A 27,592-nucleotide genomic window follows, 5' to 3' on the forward strand; every position below is an offset into this window, starting at 1 on the left:
GATCAGATGCTTCTTCATCTTATTTTTCTCCTCAATCTACTACAAGCAGACTTCTAACTCTATCGTTCCAATGAGTGGTTCTACTCAAGGTCAACAATAACCTACAGGTTACTAAATCCCATGAGTACTTCTCTGTTCTCCTCGGAGACAAGAATTAATGCAGTGACCCATTCCATCCTTGAAACATATCTTTACTTGGCTTCTGTAACAGCACTGGTTTTCCTCCTACCTCACTGGCTGCTCCTTCTCTGTCAGACCCTCTTACCTAGCCAAAATCCATTCCTAGGTGACCTCCTGTTTGAATTTTAGGACTTCAAATTCTATATACATGTTGATGATTTACAAGTCTATGATTCCAGCCCAGATTTCTCCGAGGAATGCCAGGCTTTTCTAGTTAACCATCTTATAGCTCCAGTTGGTTGTCTAACAAGCATCTCAAATTTGACATGACCAAAACAGAATTTTTTTTTTTTAAATATCTTATTTATTTGACAGAGAGAAATCACAACTAGGCAGAGAGGCAGGCAGAGAGGGAGGAGGAAGCAGGCTCCTAAGCAGAGAGCCCGATACCGGGCTTGATCCCAGGACCCTGGGATCATGACCTGAGCTGAAGGCAGAGGCTTTAACCCACTGAGCCACCCAGACGCCCCAAAATTCTTTTTTTTTAATCAGAAAATTTCTAATGCTAAGTAGCTTTTTTTTTTTTCAAGATTTATTTATTTTACAGAGAGAAAAAGAGAGCACAAGCAGAAGGGGCAGAGAGAGAGGGAGATAAAAATTCAAACAGACATTGTACCAAATAGGGAGCCTGACACAGTGCTCAATCTCACAACCCTGAGATCACCACCTGAGCTGAAAAGAGTCTAACACAATCAACTGTGCCACCCAGCCACCATTACCAAAACAAAATCCTTTGTTTTATTTAGGATTATATTTATTTGGGGCGCCTAGGTGGCTCAGTGGGTTAAGCCTCTGCCTTTGGCTTAGGTCACGATCTCAGGGTCCTGGGATCATGCCCTGCATGGGGCTCTCTGCTCAGCAGGGAGCCTGCTTCCCCCACCTCCCACCATCTGCCTCTCTGCCTACTTATGATCTCTCTCTGTCAAATAAATAAACAAAATCTTAAAAAAATAGATTTTTTATTTATTTGGGAGAGAGAGAGAGAGCATGAGCAGGGTGAGGGGCAGAGGGAGAAGCAGACCCCTCACTGAGCAGGGAGCCCAATGCAGGGCTCCATCCCAGGACCCCGGGATCATGACCCGAGCTGAAGGCAGTCACTTAACCAAATGAGCCACCCAGGCGTCGCTCAAAACAAAATTCTTTTTTTTTTTTTTTTTTTTTTTTTTTAAGATTTTATTTATTTATTTGCCAGAGAGAGATCACAAGTAGGCAGAGAGGCAGGCAGAGAGAGAGGAGGAAGCAGGCTCCCTGCAGAGGAGAGAGCCCGATGCGGGGCTTGATCCCAGGACCCTGAGATCATGACCCGAGCCGAAGGCAGCAGCCTAATCCACTGAGCCACCCAGGCGCCCCTCAAAACAAAATTCTTAACAAATATGTTCTGCCGAAGTCCTACCCATCTCAATAAATATCATCACCATTCACCTACCTAATTGCTCCAGCCAATAATGCAGAAGTTTGCCTTACTCCCCCTAGCTGGGCCCCATCCCTGAGCAAGCCCTGTCCACTTCATTTCCAAAAGTAACTCCAAATCTGTCTACTTCTCCATAGGTCTTCTACCTACCATCCCTCTGGTCCAAGTCACCATCAACTTCAACACCATCAACTCTGAATTCATACAAGTCTTGTAACTAGTCTCCTTGTCTCTACTCTGGATCCCCCTACAATCAATCCATTTCCACACAGTAACCAGAACATTCATTCTAATTACAAATCAACTCATACTGTATCCCATCCTAAACCTCCAAAAAACACATTACCCTAGCTTTCAAATCTCTGTGTCATCTGGTCTCTGTCTTCTTCTGGCACCACTCTCCCTCTCATTCACTATATTCAAGCCATATTAGCCTTATTTCTTTTTATTTATTTATTTATTTATTTATTTGACAGAGGGAGAGAGAGAGATCACAAGTAGGCAGAGAGGGGGAAGCAGGCTCCCTGCTGAGCAGGGAGCCCAAAGCGGGGCTCGATCCCGTGATCTGAGCAGAAGGCAGAGGCTTAAGCCACTGAGCCACCCAGGCGCTCCTAGCCTTATTTCTATTCCTCCAAGATACCGGGTTCATTTCTCTTTGGCTTTGCATTAGAATGTTTGATCTGGTAATCTCTGAATCCTCCTAAATCTTAATTGCCACACTCTCAGAGAAGTATTCCCTAGTCTCCTAATCTGAAGTAGCTACCCATTCATTCTCTAATACATCACTCTAGTTTTTAATTCTCTGCATAATATTTACTATTAAATGGGTTCTTTTTTAAAAGATTTTATTTATTTACTTGAGAGACAGCAAGCTAGAGAGAGAGCACAAGTGGGAGGGGAGGAGAATAGGGAGAGGAAGAAGCAGACTCCCCACTGAGCAGGGAGACTGATGAAGGGCTGGATCCTAGGACCCCAGGATCATGACCCGAGCTGAAGGCAAATGCTTAACCCACTGAGCCATCCAGGCACCCCTCATTAAATGGCTTTAAAAAGTTGTTTGTTGGGGCACCTGGGTGGCTCAGTGGGTTAAGCCTCTGCCTTCAGCTCAGGTCATGATCTCAGGGTTCTGGGATGGGGCTCTCTGCTCAGCAGGCAGCCTGCTTCCCTCTCCCTGCCTGTCTCTGCCTACTTATGATCTCTCTCTCTCTCTCAAATAAATAAATAAAATCTTTAAAAAAAAAAAAAAGTTGTTTGTTGTCTGTTTACCCTCCCTAGAATACAAGCTCTGTAAGAGGAGGGACTTTGTCTATCTTGATAACCAGTGTATTACTAGTGCTCTACACATACTAGAAACTCAATAAATTTGGCAGGCTTAGTTACCCCTACCCACAAAGAGCTCACAAACCAGTAGAAAAAACAAAAAAACATTTCATAATAATGCAATGTTAGCAGGATAAGGAAATGTCACAGTAGCCCAGCAGCAGGAGTGATTTATTCTGCCTTGGGAACTAGAAGACGTCACAGAAGAAATGATGTATGAGCTAAATCCTAACGATTAATTAGGAGATTCACCAGCTTATGGGTTATGTTTGCCTGTTTTGTAAGAAGTATCCATGGAGGGAAAGAAAATAGCCTAAGCAAAAATATAATGAGGAAAGGAGGAAGGAAGATGGAATCAATCATCTGCTATATATTAGGCACTCTAGATAATGAAGGGTCCTAAAGGGAAAGGATTTATGTAATCTTACAATTTAGGAAGATCACTCTTGTGGCAGGGTGGTGGATCAGCTGAAGGGGTGATAAGACTTGAGTCATGCAGACCAGTTAGGTTACTGCAGCTGTCCAAGGAGAAATAAAAATGGTCTAATCCAAGACTATGGATAGTTGGAAAGGAAAGGCAGATTAAAGAGATCTTCAAGGTTAAAATCAGATCTAGGAATCAAGCAGATACAAGTGATAAGGGAGAAGGAAGAACTGAGGTCAAATCAAGTGTTTCTGATTTATGCAACTAACTGTATGGCTATTAATAAGCAGGGAATCTAGAAGGTTTAGATTGTGTAGGAAAAATAATGAATTCCAAGGTGCCCGTAAGATGTTTGGGTGGATTTTGGAAATACAGGTCTGGACCCCAGGAGAGAGAGATTTGAGTTAAACACAGAGATTTGGGGGTGGCCCAGGGGCTCAGTGGGTTAAGCCTCTGCTTTTGGCTCCAGTCATGATCCCAGAGTCCTGGGATCCAGCCCGAGTTGGACTCTCTGCTCAGCGGGGAGCCTGCTTCCCCCACCCCTCTATCTGCTTCTCTGCCTACATGTGATATCTGTCAAATAAATAAATAAAATCTTAAAAAAAAAGAGAGAGAGATTTGTGTGCTGTCTGTGTTTAGTGAATTATGTTACCTATGAAAAATAAAAGTAGAAGAAAAAGGTGGCTAAGAACAGGATTCTCAGAAACATTAACATGTAGAGACTGGATAGAAGAAAAGGAGACTATGAGACTATGAGGGAGACTAAAGAGGAATAGGAAGAGAAAAACCAAGTATGGACAATATCTAGTTTAAAGAAGCAGAAAGATGGGGTGCCTGGGTAGTTCAGTCGTTAAGTATCCAACTCTTAATTCTGGCTCAAGTCATGATCTCAGGTTTGTAAGATGGAGCAGGGCATGGAGACTGCTTAGAATTCTCTCTCCCTCTCTTCTGCCCTTCCCTCTCTAAAAAATAACAACAATTTTAAAAAAGCAGAGAGGCAAATTAATTAATTAATTAAAATAAAAGAAGCAGAGGCTCCTGGGTGGCTCAGTCATTAAGTGTCTGCCTTTAGCTCAGGTCATGATTCTGGAGTCCTGGGATCGAGCCCCACATCTGGCTCGCTGCTCAGTAGGAAGCCTACTTCTTCCTCTCCCACTCCCCCTCTGTTTCCTCTCTCACTGTGTGTTGTGTGTCTCTCTCTGTCAAATAAATAAATAATCTTTTAAAAAATAAAATAGAGGCACCTGGGTGGCTCAGTTATATTAAGCATCCGCCTTCAGCTCAGGTTATGATCCTGGGGTCCTGGGATCAAGCCCCACATCCAGCTCCCTGCTCAGTAGGAAGCCTTCTTCTCCCTCTCCCATTGCCCCTGCTTGTATTCCCTCTCTTGCTGTGTCTCTCTCTGTCAAATATATAAATAAAATCTTTAAAAATAATAATAATAATAAATAAAAGAAGCAGAGAGGCAAAACAAAGGACTGAAAAGCATCATCTGGGTTTGACAATTAGGTCACCGAGCAGAGCAATTTCAGTGGAATGGTGGGGACAAAATCAAATTACATGCTTGAGGAATAAATAGGCTGTGAGAAAGTGAAGAGAGCAGGAGGAAAACTACTTTTACGAACAAAAGAGAAACTGAGCAGTAACTGGGGGTAGGGTGGGGACAAAGTATTGGGGAAAGAAATAAATACAAGCAGGTGCCTGGGTGACTCAGTCAGTTAAATGTCTGCCTTTGGCTCGGGTCCTGATCCCAAGGGCTCCTTGCTCAGCAGGAAGTCTGCTTCCCCCTTTACCCTTCCCCCTTGCTCACAATCTCTCTCTTTCTCTCTCAAATAAATAAAATCCTAAAAAAAGAGATAGAAATATAGGCATAAATTCTGAAGATTCAGATGAAAGAGAAACAGGGATACAACAGGGTCACAGAGGAATTAACAATATGGCTAAGAAAGGAAAGGCCAACATGAATATAGTCAAGTCTGCAGGTGTGGAAAAAAGTAGTAAAGGTAACTTTCACTTTATAGCCTTTGAGAGAAAGGTAGGGGAGAGTAACATTAAGGGACTAGATAACAATTTACAAAGGGCAGGCAGACATTTAGGTGAGACACAGGAGCCTAACTAATCACCCAACAACCTCCTACTAAGAGAAATGATCTTTATCTAAATAACAGTCCTTACTTAGAAATTTGAGATGTGGTGGGGAATCAGAGTAGTTGTGGAAAAAAAGAGCAGAGACATGATCCAGAAACACTAGCAAATAGTTCAGATTGCTCCTCACAAGAAAGCAGTAGCAGAGGGAAGAGGATGGATGGCTGAGCGGAAGGGGAAACACTGTTAATCAATATTGGGCCTGGTCCAGCTGCCCAAAAATCACAGCCAATTTTCTCAATGTCTTACCAAAACTGAAAATCTACACTCACCTAGAAGCTATAACACTTAACTTCCAAGAATTTGAAAAATGTGTCCTGCCACAATATTCTGAATGTCTAAGCTTCAGTTCATTAAGTAATCCCTGGGAGAACAGAGAGAGCTTGGCTACACTATGCATGATATTCATATATCCCCCAATTAACTTGTGAAATATCTTCCTATACTTTTTCATGCATTGAAGTAGAGAATATATCTTTAGGTGACACAGCAGTGTCCCGGGTAGGAAGAGAGAGGAGAAGGGAAGCTAGCAGCATCATGCTTGAGGATAAGCAAACTTAACAAACTGAAATGACAAAATATTCTTGAAGTCTTAAGAATCAGAGTACACAACTGAATTTCAAAGTAAATGAAGTGGGGGTGGGGTGGAGGGAGGGATAGGGTGGCTGGGGGATGGACATTGGGAACAGTATGTGCTATGGTGAGTGCAGTGAATTGTAAGACTGATGATTCACAAACCTGTACCCCTGAAACAAATACATTAAATGTTAGTTTTTTTAAAAAAGTAAATGAAGAGGGACGCCTGGGTGGCTCAGTGGATTGAGCCGCTGCCTTCGGCTCGGGTCATGATCTCAGGGTCCTGGGATCGAGCCCCGCATCGGGTTCTCTGCTCCGCAGGGAGCCTGCTTCCTCCTGCCTCTCTGCCTACTTGTGATCTCTCTCTGTCAAATAAATAAATAAAATCTTAAAAAAAAAAAAAAAAAAAAAAAAAAAAAAAAAAAAAAAGTAAATGAAGAAATTCTAAAGGATCTAAAACTGCCACTCAGGGGGTGCCTGGGTGGCCCAGTGGGTTAAAGCCTCTGCCTTCGGCTCAGGTCATGATCCTAGGGTCCTGGGATAGAGCCCCACATCGAGCTCTCTGCTCAGCAGGGAGCCTGCTTCCTCCTCTCTCTGCCTGCTTCTCTGCCTACTTGTGATCTGTCTGTCAAATAAATAAATAAAATCTTTTAAAAAATAAATAATAAATAATAAATAAAATTGCCACTCAGAGACTTTTCACTATGCATCTTTTTTTTTTTTTAAGTAGGCTCCACACTCAATGTGGGGTTCAAACTCACAACCCCTCAATCAAGAGTCTTATGCTCTGCTGACTGAGCCAGCCAGGCACCCCCACACTATGTATCTTTTAAGTTAAAAGATACTTAAAATATATTCAAGAAAGAAATAAAATTAAGTTAAAATTTATATTTAGGAAATTACATTTCTGGAATGCTTTCAAGTCTCCCTCTGCCACCCCCAAGCTTTTTTGTAAATTTTACACAGTAAAATTCATTTTTTAGTGTTCAGTTCTAAAAGTTCTCATAAACCTACAGTTGTGTAATCAGAATCAAGGTACAGAACAGTTCCATCACCACCCCCCCCAGAAATCTCCTCATGATATCTCTTTGTAGTAACACATTCCCTACCCTTACCCCAAGAAAATCATTGATCTGTTCTTCACTGTCCCTACAGTTTAAAGTTTTCTGGAATGTCATATAGTGAGGAGCCTTTTGAGTTTGGTGTCTTTCACTTACCATAATGTATATGACATTCACTCATGTTACTACATACATAAATAGTTCCTTTTTATTGCTAAGTAGTATTCTACTATGTGAATATATCACAATTGGTTTATCCATACTGAAGTTGAAGGATATTCAGGTTGTTTCTAGTTTTCAGTTGAGTAGTAATAAAGCTGCTATAAATATTCACATAGAGGTTTTTATGTCATAGCTTGTCATTCTACTTGGGTAAATACTTGGGTCATATGTTAAGTGTGCAAGTTTTACTGAGTAAGAAACTACCACAGCGTTTGCCGAAGTTCTAGTTGTTCCACATCCCTTCCAGCCCATTATCTGGTCAGTTTCCGGTTGGTTTCCTGGCATATCTCCTTATGATTTTAACTTGCTATCTCTAATGACTGAGATAATGACTGAGATGCTGAGCATTCTCACTCACTTACCTGCCATAGATCTATCTTCTCTAGGGGCATGTTGGTGGGTCAGTAGTTAAGTATCTGACTCTTGATTTCGGCTCAGGTCATGATCTCAGGGTCATGGGATCAAGCCCTGCATTGGGCTCCACACTGCTGAGTGTGGAGTCTGCTTAAGTTTCTCACTCTCTCCCTCTGCACCCAGACATTAGCTCACTCTCTCAAAAGAAAATAACAACAACAGGGGCACCTGGGTGGCTCAGTGGGTTAAAACCTCTGCCTGCGGCTCAGGTCATGATCCCAGGGTCCTGGGATCAAGCCCCACATCGGGATCTCTGCTCAGCAGGGAGCCTGCTTCCCTTCCTCTCTCTCTCTCTGCCTACCTCTCTGCGTACTTGTGATCTCTGTATGTCAAATAAATAAATAAAATCTTTAAAAAAAGAAAAAAAAGAAAGAAAATAACAACAACAACAAACTGTCCCCTCCAGTAAAGTCATTCAAATCTTTTTCTTTTAAAGATTTATTTATTGAGGTGCCTGGGTGGCTTAGTCAGTTAAGCATCCGCCTTCAGCTCAGGTCATGATCCCAGGGTCCTGGGATTGAAGTTCACATCAGGCTCCTTGCTCCTTGGGGAGCCTGCTTCTACCTCTCCCTCTGCCTGCCACTCCCCCTTTGTGCTCTGTCAAATAAGTAAATAAAATCTTTAAAAATATTTATTTATTGGGGCGCCTGGGTGGCTCAGTGGGTTAAGCCACTGCCTTCGGCTCAGGTCGTGATCTCAGGGTCCTGGGATCGAGTCCCGCATCGGGCTCTCTGCTCAGCAGGGATCAGCAGGGAGCCCGCTTCCCTCTCTCTCTCTCTCTGCCTGCCTCTCTATCTACTTGTGATCTCTCTCTGTCAAATAAATAAATAAAATATTAAAAAAAAAAAATATTTATTTATTGGGGCGCCTGGGTGGCTCAGTGGGTTAAAACCTCTGCCTTCGGCTCAGGTCATGATCCCAGGGTCCTGGGATCGAGCCCCGCATCGGGGCTCTCTGCTCAGCAGGGAGCCTGCTTCCCCCTCTCTCTCTGCCTGCCTCTCTGCCTACTTGTGATCTCTTTCTCTGTGTCAAATAAATAAATAAAAATCTTTAAAAATATTTATTTATTTATTTATTTGAGAGAGAAAGAAAGAGAGCGAGAGAGCACAGGAAGGAGCAGAGGATCTCCAGCAGACTCCTCACTGAGTGCAGAACCCAACGCAGGGCTCAATCTCAAGGCCCTGAGATCATAACCTAAGCTGAAGTTAAGAGTCAGATGCTTAATCAGGGAAATACAAATCAAAACCACTGTGAGATACCACCTTACACAAGTAAAAATGGCAAAAATTAACAAGATAGGAAGCAACAAATGTTGGAGAGGTTATGGAGAAAGGAGAACCCTCTTACACTGTTGGTGGGAATGCAAGCTGTACAGCCACTCTGGAAAACAGTATGGAGGGTCCTCAAGATGTTAAAAATAGATGGGGCGCCTGGGTGGCTCAGTGGATTAAGCTGCTGCCTTCGGCTTGGGTCATGATCTCAGGGTCCTGGGATCGAGCCCCGCATCGGGTTCTCTGCTCCGCAGGGACCCTGCTTCCTCCTCTCTCTCTGCCTCTCTCTCTGCCTGCCTCTCTGCCTACTTGTGATCTCTCTCTGTCAAATAAATAAATAAAATCTTAAAAAAAAAAAAAAAGATGTTAAAAATAGAGCTACCCTATGCCCCACCACTTGCACTACTAGGTTATTTATATCAGAGATACAGATGTAGTGAAAAGAGGGGCACCTGCACCCCAATGTTTATAGCAGCAATGTCCACAATAGCCAAACTGTGGAAGGAGATGTCCTTCAAGAGAAGAATGGATAAAGCAGATGATGTTCATTTAAACAATGGAATATTACTCAGCCATCAGAAAGGATGAATACCCCACCATTTGCATCGACATGGATGGAACTGGAAGGCATTATGCTCAGTGAAATAAGTCAAGCAGAGAAAGACAATTATCACATGGTTTCACTCATATGTAGAACATAAGGAATAGCGTGGAGAACCACAGAGGAAAGGAGGGAAAACTGAATGAGAAGAAATCAGAGAGGGAGACAAACCATGAGAGACTCTGGACTCCAGGAAATAAACTGAGGGTTACAGGGGGCAGGGGGATAGTGTAACCAGATGATGGGTATTGACAAGGGCACGTGTACAATGAGCCCTGGGTGTTATACGCAACTAATGAATCATTAAACACTACCTCAAAAACTAATGATGTACTTACTATATGTTGGCTAACTGAACATATAAAAAATTTAAAAAAAAAAAAGGAGGCTTAACTGACTGAGCCACCCAGGCGACCCTATTCAAATCTTTCACTCATTTTTTTATGGCGCTGTTTGCTTCTTATAACGAGCTTTGAGCTCTTTATACATTCTAAATATAGGTCTATACATTTCTGATATATGACTTGCAAATACCTTCTCCCAGTCTGTGTCTTGTCTTTATTATTTTACTAGTTTTTTTTTTTTTTTAAAGCTCCACGTCCAATGTGGGGCTCAAACTCATGACCCCGAGATCAAGAGTCACATCTTTTTTTCTTTTAAGATTTATTTATTTATTTGACAGACAGACTGTGAGAGAGGGAACACAAGCAAGGGCAGTCTGAGAGGGAGAAGGAGGCTTCCCACTGAGTGGGGAGCCCAAAGCAGGGCTTGATCCCAGGACCGTGGGATCATGACCAGAGCCGAAGGTAGACGCTTACCAGCTGAGCCACCCAGGCACCCCCTCCCGTTTTTGTTTTGTTTTGTTTTGTTTTAATTTAAAGATATCTAGCTGTTCCAACAACTCACTGTTGAGAAAAACTCTATCTTTTCTCCTTTGATTTGCCTTTGCACCTCTGTCAGAGATCATCAAATGGCTATATTTAATAGTGTGGGTCTATTTCTAGACTTTCTATTTTGTTCACTGATCTGTCAAACTATCCCTTCACCAATATCACATGTCTTACTTACTGTACCTCTTTAGTAAGTCTTGAAATCAGGCCTTATGAATCTTCCAACTTTGTTGTCCTTTTTCAAAACTGTATTAGTTATCTTGGTTTCTCTGCCTTTCTATATAAATTTTACAATCAGCTGTCAAAGACTTTTCTAAACCTTCCACAAGTGTTTATTTTTAGGTGGGAATAAGCTGCCTAGGATTACTTTAACAAAGATGATGGTGGTATTGTTAACGTTGGAAATCTTATGTTTATTTAAAATCTTTAAAAGATTTTATTTATTTATTTGACAGAGAGAGAGAGACTACAAGTAGGCAGAGCGGTAGGCAGAGGGAGAAGGACAAGCAGGCTCTCCACTGAGCAGGGAGCCCGATGTAGGGCTCAATCCCAGGACACTGAGCCGAAGGCAGACGCTTAACCAAGTGAGTCACCCAGGTACCCCATATGTTTATTTTTCAAGGTTATGATTTTTACTTGCGCAGCTGCTCCTAAGTTGTGCAGGAAAAAAATATTCTATATAGGAGAGGCTGGCCAGCTGAATCCATGAAGCATGTGTCTCTTGATTTTTGGGTTGTGAGTTTGAGCCCCATGTTGGGTGTAGAGATGACTTAAGATAAAACCTTTAAAAAAAAACATCTTTTGAGTAAATAAATAGGGGCACCTAGGTGGCTCAGTTGTTAAGCGTCTGCCTTCCGCTCAGGTCATGATCCCAGGGTCCTTGGATACAGACCTGCATCGGGCTCCCTGGAAGCCTGCTTCTCCCTCTCCCACTCCCCTGCTTGCGTTCCCTCTCTCGCTGTGTTCCTTTAAATAAATAAAAAAAATCTTTAAATAAATAAAACCTTTAAAAAAATGAAGTAAATAACTATAAAATAAATAAATGAATGAATGAATAAGTATGGCGCCTGGGTGGCTCAGTTGTTAAGTGTTTGCCTTTGGCTCAGGTCATGACCCCAGTGTTCTGGGATCAAGCCCCGCTTCAGGATCCCTGCTTGACTGAAAACCTGCTTCTCCTTCTCCCACTCCCCTGCCTGTGTTCCCTCTCTCTCTGTCTCTCTCTGTCAAATAAATAAGATCTTTTAAAAAAAAAAAGCAAAATCTTTTTAAAAAAGAAAGAAAAATACTTTGTATCAAGATATGTATTATTGGGGCGCCTGGGTGGCTCAGTGGGTTAAAGCCTCTGCCTTCGGCTCAGGTCATGATCCTAGGGTCCTGGGATAGAGCCCTGCATCCGGCTGTGTGCTCAGCAGGGAGCCTGCTTCCTCCTCTCTCTCTGCCTGCCTCTCTGCCTACTTGTGATCTGTCAAATAAATAAGTTGGGGCACCTGGGTGATTCAGTCAGTTGAGCACTGGCCTTCAGCTCAGGTGGTGATCTCTAAGTCCTAGGGTCAAGCCCCACTCCCAGCTCCTTGCTCAGTGGGGAGTCGGCTTCTGTCCCTCCCCCAACTCCTCTGTGCTCACTCTCTCTCTCTCTCTCAAATAAATAAAATCTTTAAGTATATTATACATGGTACAATAAAGCCGAAAACCCAATTTTCCTAAAAGACATGCTATTTATTTCAAATAGTGAAAATAAAAATGTTGGGCCGCCTGGGTGGTGCAGTTGGTTAAGCGGCTGCCTTCGGCTCAGGTCATGATCTCAGGGTCCTGGGATGGAGCCCCGCACTGGGCTCTCTGCTCAGCTGAGAGCCTGCTTCTCTCTCTCCCTCTGCCTGCTGCTCTGCTTATTTGTACTCTCTCTGTCAAATAAATAAATAAAATCTTTAAAAATAAATAAATAAAATAAAAACGTTAGACTTGTGTTTTTTTCTTATTTTTCCTCTTTTTTTTATGAGAGATTTTATTCATTTATTTGACAGAGAGAAGGCGAGCGACCACAAACAGGAGTAGCAGAGGGAGAGGGAGAAGCAGCTCCCTGCTGAGCAGGGAGCCTGATGCGGGGCTCAATCCCAGGACGCCAGGATCATGACCTGAGCCAAAGGCAGACGCTTAACTGGCTGAACCACCCAGGCACCCCTCTTGTATTTTGTTTTTTTTTCAAAGCTTTGACTTATTTGAGAGAGTGAGTGTGCCCACACGCACACAAGCAGAGGGACAGGCAGAGGGAGAAAGAGAGAATCCTCAAGCAGATACCAGGCTGAGTACAGACCCCAACGCAGGGCTCAATCCCAGGACCCTAAGATTATATGACCTGAGCCAAAGTCAGAAAGGCTTAACCAACTAAGTCATCCAAGACACCCCAAACTTCTTGTGTTTTACAAGCAATGGTCCCTCTGCTGTCAGTAACCTTACCTCATTCCTCATCTAATTCCTAACTCATCCTTACCTTGCACATTCCTCCTTCCACAAGGCTTTCCTAATTCCCCAAATACAGGTTAAGGGTTAACATGTTTCCACTGCACCTGAGGTCCTCTAACATCACTCTTAATATACTGTATTCTGTAACTGACAGTTTACTTTGTTTCTCCCATCAGGACATAAACCCTGGGTGGGCAGGAGTTAACTACACTAGCTACTTCTTAGCTCCTAGCACAGAGTCGGCAATGCATAAATGTTTGTTTTGAAAGACAGCAAGAAAGGAATAAAGCTGAAAATGGGATACCTTACTTTGCAGAAATACTGTAAAAAGAGTAATAGCAGCTTTTAAAGAGATCTTCAGGGGCGCCTGGGTGGCTCAGTGGGTTAAAGCCTCTGCCTTCAGCTCGGGTCATGATCCCGGAGTCCTGGGATCGAGCCCCGCGTCGGGCTCTCTGCTCAGCTGGGAGCCTGCTTCCTCCTCTCTCTCTCTGCCTGCCTCTCTGCCTACTGTGATCTCTGTCTGTCAAATAAATAAATAAAATCTTTAAAAAATAAAAATAAAAAAAATAAAGAGATCTTCAATAAATCCATGAAGAAATGGAGGACAGACATACAGATTAAAAGCAAAACAGAAGACATAAGAAAACCATAATGTATGGACTTTATTTGGACACGATTTCAAAAAACAGTTGAAAATTTATTGGTATAAAGGGGAAATGTGAAAACTGGAAAATTGATGATATTAAGAAATGCTTGTTAGGGGAGCCTGCCTGGCTCAATCGGTAGAGCGTGCAACTCCTGATCTTGGGGTTCTACGTTTGAGCCCCACATTGTGTGTACAGATTAGTTAAAAATAAAATCCTAGGGGCGCCTGGGTGGCTCAGTGGGTTAAGGCCTCTGCCTTCAGCTCTGGTCATGATTCCAGGGTCCTGGGATCGAGCCCCACATCGGGCTCTCTGCTCTGCGGGAAGCCTGCTTTCTCCCTTCTCTCTGCCTGCTTGTGATCTCTGTCTGTCAAATAAATAAAAATAAAATCTTTAAAAAAAAATAAAATAAGGGACGCCTGGGTGGCTCAGTTGGTTAAGCGGCTGCCTTCGGCTCAGGTCATGATCCTAGTGTCCTGGGATCGAGTCCCACATCGGGCTCCTTGCTCGGCAGGGAGCCTGCTTCACCCTCTGCCTCTGCCTGCCACTCTGTCTGCCTGTGCTCTCTCTCTCTCTCTCTAATAAATAAATAAAATCTTTAAAATAAAATAAAATCCTAGAGTGCCTGGATGACTCATTCGGTTAAGCATCCAACTCTTGGTTTAAGCTCAGGTCACGATCTCAGGGTCCCAGAATCAAGCCTCGAGATGGGCTCTGGGCTCAGCAGGGAGTCAACTAGAAATTATCTCCCTTTCCCTTTTCCTCTGCTCCCCACACCCTTCAGGAGTGCAGACACATGCACTCTCTCTCTCTCCTAAAATAAATAAACAAAATCCTATAAATAAATAAATAAATCTTTTAAAAAATGCTTGTTGGGGCACCTGGGTGGCCCAGCCGGTTAAGTGTCTGTCTTCCGATCAGGTAATTATCCTAGGATTGGCCTTGGGGGTGGAGGGATATTGGGATCTGTCTGTGTCAGGAACCTTGCTCAGAAGGGAGTCTGCTTCTCCCTCTCCCCCTGCTGTACTCTCCTATCTCTGTCAAATAAATAAATAAAACCCTTAAAAAAAGTTTTTTTAAATGTTTGTTAATTTTTCTGTGGGATTTTTCTTTTAGTCCTTATCTTTTAGAGATATATACAGAAGTATTTGTTAATTTATGAATCTACGATTTTTTTAAAAATACCTAGGTGGATTAGTGGGTAGGAGTAACACAGATAACACAACACAAGACTGGCAATAGTTGACAGTTACTGTAGCAGAGTGATACGGATTCATGACATCGACATCTACTCTTGCATTTATTTTTTTTTAAGATTTTATTTATTTATTTGACAGAGAGAGACACAGCGAGAGAGGAAACACAAGCAGGGGGAGTGGGAGAGGGAGAAGCAGGCTTCCTGCTGAGCAGGGAACCTGATGTAGGGCTGGATCCCAGAACCATGGGATCATGACCTGAGCTGAAGGCAAACACTCAAAACCCAGGCGCCCTTACTCTTATATTTATTTGAAATTTTTCCATACTAAAGAGGTAAAAAGAAAGCCTATCTACAGAATTAATTTTTTCTTTAACCTTAAATCCCCAAGGAAAGGGAGAAAAAGAGATATATGGGGAGTTAATCCTTGAATCAAGTTGAGACCCTAGGGATGTCTGCAATTTCCAGCATTTGATTCTTCTGTCAAAGCCAGACATCCTGTTTAATGTCAATATTAAAAATGTTTAGCTAAAATCAACCAACAACTTTAGATACTCTGCATATTTCTTGCTTTCATAACACATATTTCTACTTTTATTTCAAAATCATGAACTACAAAAAAAGCATCTAAATCATACCAAACTGTCCTTCCAGACAGCAACAACAGCATGTGTATCTTTCACTTACCATCAGGTATATGTATTTCAGTGTCTTCAGTTCTTATATAACTGGTGAAAAAGCTATGGGGTAGCAGACAACTAGACAGTTAGCTGGCTTGAGCTCCTAATCCCAACACTGAACTAACCTGGCACTGGTTCAAAATTGTCCTGTGATCTTCAAACCAAATCTGCTGAGGGTCTAGTTCATAAAAACCATCTAGTTTCTAATCAGAGGCACTCAGTGGAATAGATTCTTTTTTCCTCCACATTTATAATAGAACTGATGTTAGAAAAGGCAGTTTTCCGAGAACCTGGCTTGCTCAGTCAGTAGAGCATGTAACTCTTCATCTCAGGATCCTCAAAGCTCCACACTGGGTGTGGAGGCTACTTAAAAAAAAGGGGGGGGATGGGTGGCTCAGTTGGTTAAACAACTGCCTTCAGCTCAGGTCATGATCTCAGGGTCCTGCCATTCAGCCCCAGATCAATCCAGCCCCAGACCGAGGTCCACATTGGGCTCCCTGCTCAGCTGGGAGCCTGCTTTACCCTCTCCCTCTGCCTGCAGCTCCACCTGCTTGTGCTCTCTATCAAATAAATAAGTAAAATAAAATAGAAAGAAAGGAAAAAAAGAAAAGAAAAGAAGGAAGAGGGAGGGAGGGAGGAAGGTTAAGTGGGGGAAAGGGAAGGAAAGGAAAGAAAGAAAAAGAAAATTTCACTGGAGAGCCTGGCTGGCTCAGTTGGTAAAGCATGCAACTCCATCTCGAGATCATGAGTTCAAGCCCCATGCTGGGTGGGTACAGAAATTACATAAACGAATAAAAAAAAAGTTTTTTTTGGGCGCCTGGGTGGCTCAGTGGGTTAAGCCGCTGCCTTCGGCTCAGGTCATGATCTCAGGGTCCTGGGATCGAGTCCCGCATTGGGCTCTCTGCTCGGCAGGGAGCCTGCTTCCCTCTCTCTCTCTCTCTCTCTCTCTGCCTGCCTCTCTATCTACTTGTGATCTCTCTCTATCAAATAAATAAATAAATAAATAAATCTTAAAAAAAAAATACCCCCAATTTAAAAAAAAAAAAACAAAACTTTTTTTTTAAAAAATGGGAAAATGGGGCACCTGGGTGACTCAGTTGGTTAAGCATCTGCTTTTGGCTCAGGTCATGATGCGAGAACGTGGGAACAAGCCCTGTGTCAGGCTCCCTACTCAATAGGGAACCTGTTCTTCCCTCTCCGTCTCTCCTCTCTGCTCAAACAAGCATGCGTGAGCTCTCTCTCTCTCTCTCAAATAAACAGATAAATAAATAGATAAATCTTTTATTATTCTATAAATAGATAAAATCTTTTTCCAAACTTTCTTTAAAGATTTTGTTTGAGAGAGAGCACAAGCAGAGGGGCAGTGGGAGAGGGAGAAGCAGACTCCCCGAAGAGCAGGAAGCCCAAAGTGGGGCTTAATCCCAGAACTCTGAGATCATGACATGACCCGAAGGCAGACACTTGACTGAGCCACTCAGGCTCCCCAAATCTTTTTTTTTTTTTAAAGATTTTATTTATTTATTTGACAGAGAGAGAGATCACAAATAGGCAGAGAGGCAGACAGAGAGAGAGCCACTCAGGCTCCCCAAATCTTTTTTTTTTTTTAAAGGAAAACTATGAGGGGCGCCTAGGTGGCTCAGTGGGTTAAAGCCCTGCCTTCGGCTCAGGTCATGATCCCAGGGCCCTGGGATCGAGCCCCACATCGGGCTCTCTGCTCAGTGGGGAGCCTGCTTCCCCCTCCCTCTCTCTCCTACTTGTGATCTCTGTCAAATAAATAAACTCTTAAAAATTAATAAATAAACAAATGGAAAACGAAGGAAAAGTATTAACACTGTATGAATTACTACTATAGAGAAGATACTTAGTACCACATTCCCATAAAGCCAATACCTCCAGATGATGTGAATGAACATATAAAGCAACTGGAACACAGATGCACAGAGTAATCACACTGACTTTAACTCTTACTTATACTCTAATGATTTCTAGATCTGTATCTCCACTCTAAATTTTTCTACTAAACTCAAGACCTAAATATCCAGAACCTTATTGGACATTTGATCCTGGATTTTCCTGACACCTCAAATCTAATATAACAAAATGAAACTCATTTTCCCTCAAATGTAACACTGTCTCACCCCTGTATTCCCCACCTTGGTCAATGACATTACCATCCACTTAGTTGCCCAAGCAAGCAATTTCAAATCCCTCTTTCACAGCTCCTTCTCCATTACACACTCCCCAATGTAAAGTCAGTAAGATCCTCGCTGTCAGTTTCCTTAAAAAGCTCTTTAACCTGCCTAGAGTTCCACCATTACTACTGTAATTGAGATCTTCAATATTTCTAAAGTGATCATCACACCGGTCTCATAACTAACTAGTCTCCCTGCAACCAATTTCACCCTTGAAAATCTAACTACCACACTGCCAACAGTGTAAGTAATTTTCTTAAACAGTGATCTGAACATGTTCCTTACCTGACTTAAAACACTCCCATGATTCCCTAGTATCTACAAAATAAAATTCAGACCCCTCACCAAGGCCATCCACAACTGGGCTCCAACTCACCTTCCACCTCAATTCTTTCCATTCCTTCCTCATGCCCCATTATCTAGCCACATTAAAGCACTGGCTCGCAGGTCCATACTCATATACCTCTGCACCCTTGTGCAAGCTGTTCTCTGTATTTGAAACACTATCATCTCTAATCCTTTTTTGTTGAAGCAACCAAATTGTATTCATCCTTTAAAACCCAACTGACTCTGAGGCACCAGGGTGGCTCGGTCCATTGAGCATCCAACTTTTGGTTTCAGCTCAGGTCATGATCTCAGGGTCGTGAAATGGTACCCCACACGGGACTCCCAGCTCAGCACAGAGTCTGCTTGAGAGTCTCTCTCTCTCTTCCTCTGCCCCTTCCCCATTGCACACTCTCTCTCTAAAATATATTTTAAAAAAATAAAAAGTTTTTAAAAAATAAACACATTAGGGGTGCCTGGATGGCTCAGTGGTTTAGCCTCTGCCTTTGACTTGGGTCATAATCTCAGGGTCCTGAGATTGAGCCCTGCATCAGGCTCTCTGCTCAGTGGGGGGCCTGCTTCCCACCCGCCCCCTCCCCAGCCTGCCTCTCTGCCTATTTGTGATCTCTGTCAAATAAATAAATAATACCTTAAAAAAAAAATTAAGGGGCTCCTGGGTGGCTCAGTGGATTAAGCCTCTGCCTTCAGCTCGGGTCATGATCTCAGGGTCCTGCGATGGAGCCCCACATCGGGCTCTCTGCTCAGGAGGAGCCTGCTTCCCTCTCTCTCTGCCTGCCTCTTTGCCTGCTTGTGATCTCTCTGTCAAATAAATAAATAAAATATTTAAAAATAAATAAATAAACACATTAATTAAGATCTTTCAAAACAATGTGTACTCTAGGGTCACCTGGCTGGCTCAGTTGGTAGAGCATGCCACTCTTGATCTTGGGGTCATGAGTTCAAGCCCCACGATGAGCAATGATGATCATGGAGCCTTTAAAAAATAAAATGCACTTCTGGGCACCTGGGTGGTTCAGTTGGTTAAGCAACTGCCTTTGGCTCAGGTTATGATCCTGGAGTCCCACGATAGAGTCCCACATGGAGCTTCCTGCTCTCAGGGAGTCTGCTTCTCCCTCTGACCTTTCTCCTCATGCGCTCTCTCTCTCAAATAAATAAAATCTTTAAAAAATAAAATAAAATAAAATACACTCCTTATAAACAAGGATTGTTACTCATATTTTAATTCCAGTGCCTAGCACAATGCCTAACACACAGTAGGCACTTGAATGTCTGCTGAATTCGATTGCTGAAAGGATCAACTCCAACATTTTTTAATGAGACCAGGGACCAAAAAGTTTAAGACATTCAAATCTAGTTTTGGTTTACTGGTGAAAAGAAAAGACATCACACAAACTCATGCTTATGCTATTTCTAGTTTTTCATATCTTTCCCTACTAGTTTCAGGTTTGGTTGCCAGAAAATTAGTAACTTAGTCTTTTAAACCACTCCTTAATTGACTTATATTTTCCCATGAAACAGTACAGTACAATGCTAAATTAAACCTCAAATCCAGTAACTCACTACCCTTCCTGTGTTAAAAACATTTTTAGGGGCGCCCGGGTAACTCAGTCCATTAAGTGTATACTCGTGGTCTCAGCTCAGGTCTTGATCTCAGGGTCTTAAGTTTAAGCCCCACACTGGGCTCCACACTGGGCATGGAGCCTACTTAAAAAATAAGTAAGGGCCCTGGGTGGCTCAGTGGGTTAAAGCCTCTGCCTTCAGCTCAGGTCATGATCTCAGGGTCCTGGGATCAAGCCCCACATCGGGCTCTCTGCTTAGCAGGGAGCCTGCTTCCCTTCCTCTCTCTCTGCCTACCTCTGCCTACTTGTGATCTCTGGCTGTTTAATAAATAAATTTAAAATAAATAAATAAATAAATAAATAAATAAATTTTTAAGGGCTTTTGGCTCTAGCTGGCTCAGTTGGAAGGGCATGTGATTCCTGATCTTGGGGTAATGAGTTTGAACCCCACACTGAGTACAGAGATTAAATAACTGAAACTTTAAAAAATAAATAAATAAAATAAAAATAAATGCATTTCTATGGGGCACCTGGGTGGCTGAGTCAGTTAAGCATCTGCCTTTCACTCAGGTAATCATCCCGGAGTCCTGGGATGGAAACCTGCATTGGGCGCCCTGCTCAGCAGGAAACCTGCTTCTCCCTCTCCCACTTCCCCTGCTTGTGTTCCCTCTCTCACTGTCTCTTGCTCTCTGTCAAATAAATAAAATCTTTAGAAAAAATTTAATAAATGCATTTCTTAAAAGATTTTATTTAATTATTTGAGAAAAAGCCAGCGAGCACAAGCAGGGGGAGGGGCAGAGAAAGAAGCAGACGCCCCACTGAACAAGGGTGCCCAACTTGGGGCTCAGTCCCACCATCCTTAGATCACGACCTGAGTCAAAGGCAGAGGCTTAACTGACTGAGCCACCCAGGCACCCCTAAATGCATTTTTAATAAAGAAAATTTAGCATTTTTCCTCTTGGGTTGTATTTCCTGTCACTCTAAGTTACAAAGCTCTAAAAGGGACATAATCAAGACCTTGATAGGCAGTGAAAAGACAGAAATAGATATTAAACACTTCTCTGCTGAGAAAGCATTCAACCTCTCACCATGGGTACAGTGACTTCACACTTATCCCCACTCTGGTCAGCTGTGAAGCTTCAACTCTTCCCCTGGCCACTTTGCTTCTCACACTACTCTCACTTCCCACTGTATTATATTAGTATCATCTTTTTAGAGTTGCTATTATATTTTAGGAGTTGAAATCCAAGAACTAGGCTCATGTCTCTTCTGAAAATGTTCCAAGCTTCCTGTCCTGCTCTGCAAGATTATACAATGTTACTCTGCCAAAATCTTAGCTCATTTCCTCCTCCTTCTTGTCCTGATATGGTGGTACACATTAATACTGCCTTCACCCTTCCCATTTTCGGACTTCACTGTCTGCTTAGAATGTCCTATCTTCCTTGTCCATCTGTGAGGGTATATCACACAGGTTATGCAAAGGGCCTTTACTGACAATACCTGTACGCAGCCTTCCATTAACTCTTACAAGTTGCACTTCCCTCCAGTAAAGAACTTACTGTATTTCATCAATTCTAAGACATACATTCCTTCCCACATTTCTCTGAAAACAGGATATACCTTACAAGTGATGGCATGTCAGTCTCATTAGCAGCATTTTTCTCTTTCTTGTTAAAGCAATTATGAGCCTTACAATCACTGGCACCACAGATTTGATTACATAAGTTATTACATTCTATAATAATTACTTTATATACTTCTGTTTCCTCTGCTAAACTGTGAACTGGAAGGGCAGGGGCTACATTATAATCATCTCTGACCAGCACAGACTTCGGCACAAAAAGAGCATGCATCCAACAACACTAGCTGGATAGTATTTATTTAGCATTTACTAAGTATTAAGTACTATCCTAAATGTTTTACATGTACTAACACATTTAACCCTCATAACAACCTGTGCAGTAAGTACGGTTATTATAGATGAAGAAACTGAGGTAAAGAAATATAGGTAAGCTCATTCAAAGACAAAGTTGCAGAAGATTTGAACTCAAGTTTGCTGATTATGATTTATATATTGGAGGCTATTTTTCCATTCAGCAAATATTTTTTTAAAGATTTATTTGAGGAGGGGCGCCTGGGTGGCTCAGTGGGTTAAGCCGCTGCCTTCGGCTCAGGTCATGATCTCAGGGTCCTGGGATCGAGTCCCGCATCGGGCTCTCTGCTCAGCAGGGAGCCTGCTTCCCTCTCTCTCTGCCTGCCTCTCTGCCTAGTTGTGATTTCTCTCTGTCAAATAAATAAATAAAATCTTAAAAAAAAAAAAAAAAAGATTTATTTGAAGGGCGCCTCGCTGGCTCAGTTGTTAAGCCTCTGCCTTTGCCTTGGGTCATGATCCCAGGGTTCTGGGATTGAGCCCCACCTCAGGCTCCCTGACCAGCAGAAAGCCTACTTCTCCCTGTCCCACTCCCCTCCTGCTTGTATTCCCTCTCTCGCCATCTCTCTCTCTGTCAAATAAATAAAATCTTAAAAAAAAAAAAAAAAAAAAAAGATTTAACTGAGCGAATGCGAGACAGAGCACAACCAAGAAAGCCAAGGGAGGGACAGAGGGAAAGGGAAGGGATCTCAAGCAGACTCCCCATTGAGTACTGGGGGAGGAGGCGCGGCTCAATCTCACAATCCTGAGATCGTGACCTGAGCAGAAATCAAGAGTCAGATGCTTAGGGGCGCCTGGGTGGTTCAATGGGTTAAAGCCTCTGCCTTCGGCTCAGGTCATGATCCCAGGGTCCTGAGATCGAGCCCCACATCGGGCTCTCTGCTCAGCGGGGAGCCTGCTTCCAACTCTCTCTCTCTGCCTGCCTCGCTGCCTACTTGTGATCTCTGTCTGTCAAATAAATAAATAAAATCTTAAAAAAAAAAAAAAAAAAGAGTCAGATGCTTAACTGACCGAGCCATCCAGGCTCCACCACCCACCATTTGGCAAATATTTAATGAGCAATTACTCTGGGGCAGCTATGCACTCTGCCAAACACTGGTAAGCAAAACCTGGTCCTCGGGAGGCTACAATGAATCATTTATACATTCTTGAATCCTTCACCCTCCAAACATCCGAAAAACCCACAATTCACTAAGTTAAATCTGCTTTCCTCTTTACTTTTTCTTTTTAACATCTTCCCATGCAGCCCTCCTTTAAAGTCTTTAGCGCTCTATCAAGAGCCAAACAACTGACAAAAAAATGAACAACAAAAAAACCTTTGTGCTCAATTATCAGCAGCTGTGAAAATATCACAAAAGACACTTCAGTTAAGGAATGGGTGGCAAAATCAAAAGGGTCACAAAGGAACAAAGATTCTGTTCACAAGCAAATATTCAAAGTAAAAGAAAGGTAAAATCACCATAATTTTGTTTTTAGATAGACTGTTTTAAAAACTTCTCTCCTGGGGCATCTGGGTGGCTCAGTTGGTTAAGGATCCCATGTTTGATCTCAGAGTCGTGAGTTCAAGCCCTGAGTTGGGCTCCCCGCTAGGTGTGGAGCCTACTAAATAAATAGATAGTTTTCCCCTGAGGCATGAGATGCTTTTTTAAGAATTATTAATTTTGGGGTGCCTGGGTGGTTCAGTCGTTAAGCATCTGTCTTTGGCTCAGGTCATGATCCCAGGGTCCTGGGATTAAGCCCCATGTTGGGCTCCCATCTCTGTAGGAAGCCTGCTTCTCCCTCTCCCATTCTCCCTGCTTGTGTTCCCTCTCTTGCTGTCTCTCTCTCTGTCAAATAAATAAAATCTTTTTTTTTAAGATTTTTTATTTATTTATTTGACAGAGATCACAAGCAGGCAGAGAGGCAGGCAGAGAGAGAGGGGGAAGCAGCCTCCCCGCTGAGCAGAGAGCCCGATGCAGGGCCCAAGCCCAGGACCGTGGGACCATGACCCAAGCCAAAGGCAGAGGCTTTAATCCACTGAGTCACCCAGGTGCCCCTAAAATCTTTTTTTTTAAGATTTTATTTATTTATTTGACAGAGAGATCAAAAGTAGGCAGAGAGGCAGGCAGAGGGAGAGGGGGAAGCAGGCTCCCTGCTGAGCAGAGAGCCTGATGTGGATCTCCATCCCAAGACCAAGACTATGACCTGAGCAGAAGGCAGAGGCTTAACCCACTGAGCCATCCAGGCACCCCAAATAAATAAAATCTTTTTTAAAAAGTATTACTTTTATCAGAATAGGGGCACCTGGGTGGCTCAATTGGTTAAGTGTCTGCCTTTGGCTCAAGCCATGATCCAGGGTCCTGGGATCAAGCTCCACTGAGCAGGGAGCCTGCTTCTCCCTCTCTTCCCTGCTACTGCTCTCTCTCCCTTCAATAAATAAATAAAAAATTTAAAAAAATTTTATCAGAATAAAAATGAGGTAGTAACCATTAATTCCTTTTATTTTAGCACTTGCTACCTCAGAGATTCATGGGAAGTCCTTATGTTTCCCTTTGTTTTATTGTTGTTAGACTATTTTTTTTTAACTCTTTAAAAAATCTTTTTTAAAAGTGGGAGAAGCGGGCTGCCTGCTAAGCGGAAGCCTGATGTGGGGCTTGATCCCAGGACCCTGGGATCACGACCTGAGCCGAAGGCAGATGCTTAACAACTGAGCCACCCAGGCGCTCCTATTTTATTTATTTTTTTCCTATTTTTTTTTAAAGATTCATTTATTTTGGGGCACCTGGGTGGCTCAGCCAGTTAAGCATCTGCCTTTGGTTTGGGTCATGATCCCAGGGTCCTGGGATGGAGCTCCACATCATACTCCCTGCTCAGTAGGGAGCCTGCTTCTCCCTCTCCCTCTGCTGCTCTCTCTGCTTGTGGTCTCTCACTCCCTCTGTCAAATAAATAAATGAAATATTCCAAAAAATTAAAAAAAAAACCACATAAGGATTTACATATTTATTTGAGAGACAGCATGCAAGCACAAGCAAGAGGGGCAGAGGGAGAGGAAGAGAAAGCATCCCAAGCAAACTCCCCACTGAGCACAGTGCAGGGTTCATATTAGGACCCTGAGATCATGACCTGAGCTGCAACCAAGAATCAGACCCTTAATGGACTGTGCCACCCAGGCAACCCTTTACATCCCCACTTTAGACAGACTGATCAAACAACAGTTAATCAAAGCACTGACCATGCCTTTCTCTTCCCCAGGGGAAGCCTCTCTGTTTGGTCACAGTCATCTACTACATAAAAATAACCACAAATAGGAAAAAGAACAGAGAGAAGGACAGGAAATTCTCATCACAGCTGAACAAACCTCTATCATTTTAACATAACACAGACAGCATTATGGACTTGTGTGAACCATGGAAATTTCCAGTAGAGGGAAAAATACATTACCAAAATTAAAAATAAATGCCCAATTATTAAAATAAAATAGGACAGCTAGGCCAGTTCTAACATTTTATACCTCTACTTCACCTTCGTGTGTAAGTCAAAAACAGAAGAAATTTGTACTCTGTAAATGACCTATGACAAGAGTAACAAGTGTTTTTAAAAAAACTACCCTCTAAAACAAAAACAAAAAATAATCAGTGTTATGGATACTTATTGGAAGAGACAAAGAACTAGAGCAAAAAATTAAAAAATAATATATACTGTGCATTCCAGGAAAGAGAGGTAAAACACGTTCTACCAGAAGGAGAAGTTAAAGACAATTAGGGTTCATTTCGCCCATTCCTATAAAATAATTCACTGTTCTTATCTGTGAATCTTCAAGGATATAGTACAGCCACTCCCTACCTTTGCTCAGAGGAAAGACAAATCACTAATTTACAAAAGGCCTCGCCTCACCATTTCAAGCTTTCAATCAATCTTCATAGCCAAAAAAGCTGAAGCATCCGTCTCCTTCTGTCCTTTTGAAAGAAGTTTCACCTCTTCCAAAAGCTGTGGCTAGAAAGCCATTTTCTCTCTCTAGAAGCACAAGGTTTAACCCTGTCCTCTGCTTTGTCTACCCTAAATAACAACAAGAAAAACAACAAAGCCTCAGGAGTGCTCCTTCAGCCTCTCAGAAAAGAACCAGCCACCTCTTGGACTCTCGCACAGCTGCTTCTGTCTTTCTCTGAGAGACACTCCACCCTGGAGGTTCCATAGGCAGGATAACAAAAAGTGGGAGCTGAAAAGCTGCTATACACATATCTGACCTCCAAAATAGAGACCGGGCCCTAGGGCAACCAGAAACTCCCTTGCAAAAGAAAACTTTTTCACAATTTAAAAATAACAAATTGTATTTGCACATCCCTCATTGCGCAGCCCTCCCAACTTGTGTCAAACTAGTTTTCTCCACTCTTAATAAAGCACACTGGTACCAGCTGTGTTACAAGTCAAGCGACGTGAGTGAGCTATGTTCTGAAAGCATTTAACAGATTGGCCCTCCATTCTCTATTTTCTTCCTCTTGAGTAGGAGCTACACACCATTTGTAAAAATGCCCAAGAGTATGGTATTTTTCCTACACAAGTCTGATGGCTAATTAGTCACATCACAAACTGGTATTTTTTGCACATGATCTACGGAGCCTACGTAGAACGGACATATGTGCCTACTGGGGTATTACAAACAATATGCTTCGCCTTGACAAAGAAATCAATCATTCTACTAATAACGGTAAGGTAATATTGTTGGTGATACAGTACCACCGGCATAGCACCTACAATTTACAGTTTTCATACACAACCTCAATCACATACAAGATCCTTGCAATAGCCTACTGAACCACTGCATCTTTCAGAGGTTCAGAAAGGTTAAGTGGGACCTGCCCAAGGTTATCTATCAGCTTTATCAATGGTGGACGTGGTTTCGAACCTGTCAGACTCTAAGCCCCTAGTTTTTTTTCTCTAGATCCCTCCCAGCTTTAAACGGAGGGCTCCTGACTCCCATCCTCCACCCGGAAAAGCCCATGACTCCGGGCTACTGGCCCTTGCCTGCCTGGATCAGAGTTAGCTTCTTCAGCTCCGGCAGGGCTTCCATCCTCCACCACCCTCCCCCCGCGACCATTCTCTGAAAGAAGCGGAAAGGGAGAGGCGACCGAAAGCTCCTGGGGGAAGGGACGATGACAAACGGGGAAGCGCGGGACACTGCCCCTGCCGTGGACTCCTTCACTCTGCAGCACTCACCTCCTTCCCTCCGCCAAGCTGTCCAGCCCCGGCGCGGGCGATCCGGCCACCTATGCCCCAAATTCTCCCATCATCACCTCAAACTGTCCCTCCCCCACGCCCCTTCGCCTCCGACAGGCAGAGCCCACCCCCCTGCCAAGCCGAGGTATCCTTCCACCAGGCCACCCCTCTTCTCTCCCGCCGCCCACCCCTCTTCCACCATTACTCACTGTCGGTGACTGGGCCCGGCCCTCATGGCTGCTCCGTTGCCGCCCGCCGCCGCCACAGCTGCTCCACGCCCGGCCCCTCAGTAGCCGCCGCCGCCGTCGGGACTCGCCGGGAGCCGCTCATGCGCCTGCGCAGCCTGGAGTGCCGGGGCCCTCCACGGACGCCCGCGCTTGCGCAACCCGCGCCGAGGGCGTCTTCTGCAGTGCCTGATGCCCTGGACCACCGGGTCTCAGGTGGACATGGCTGCTGGTCTCGAGGACTGGTTAGGCTTACAGGCTGTGGCGGCTGACCCCAGGTCCAAGGCCTCTGGATTACCTTGCCTAGGTTACTAACGCTTGGACCGCTATGCTCGTAAGGAACCATAGACATAATGACATAAGATTCTAGATCCTACTTACACTTAAAGGCCTGAATGCAGGTGCTCTGAGGTGACTGATAATGAACTTGGGATTTCTTTCAAGAAGACGATCACATCTAGAATACACTGGGGCTAATGGTGTAAGAGGCAGCTTTTACATCCCAGAATACACTACGGGCCAGGAGGTGCTCAGAAGCCCCAAGGATCTTGGCAAGGCGGTGACCGCACTAAAACTTCTTTGGGACACTGCTAAATTCAGTCTGTTTATCAAGCGCATACCGTTTATTGGACAAAAATGTTCTAGGCAGGGCGCC

General features: G+C 43.3%; 1 protein-coding gene across 1 annotated transcript in view; it reads right to left on the bottom strand.

Annotated features, from left to right (window-relative positions):
- FAM222B (family with sequence similarity 222 member B) overlaps nt 1–27,038 on the bottom strand; it is an 81,869-nt gene extending 54,831 nt beyond the window's left edge. Inside the window, exon 1 of the mRNA XM_045986381.1 lies at nt 26,923–27,038. The gene's annotated coding sequence lies outside the window, so the exon portion shown is untranslated. The remainder of the gene's footprint in view (nt 1–26,922) is intronic.
- Between the last annotated feature and the right edge of the window lie 554 nt (nt 27,039–27,592).

The sequence above is a fragment of the Meles meles genome, chromosome 18 (genome assembly GCF_922984935.1).
Source record: "Meles meles chromosome 18, mMelMel3.1 paternal haplotype, whole genome shotgun sequence".
In the NCBI taxonomy this organism is placed as follows: Eukaryota; Metazoa; Chordata; class Mammalia; order Carnivora; family Mustelidae; genus Meles; species Meles meles.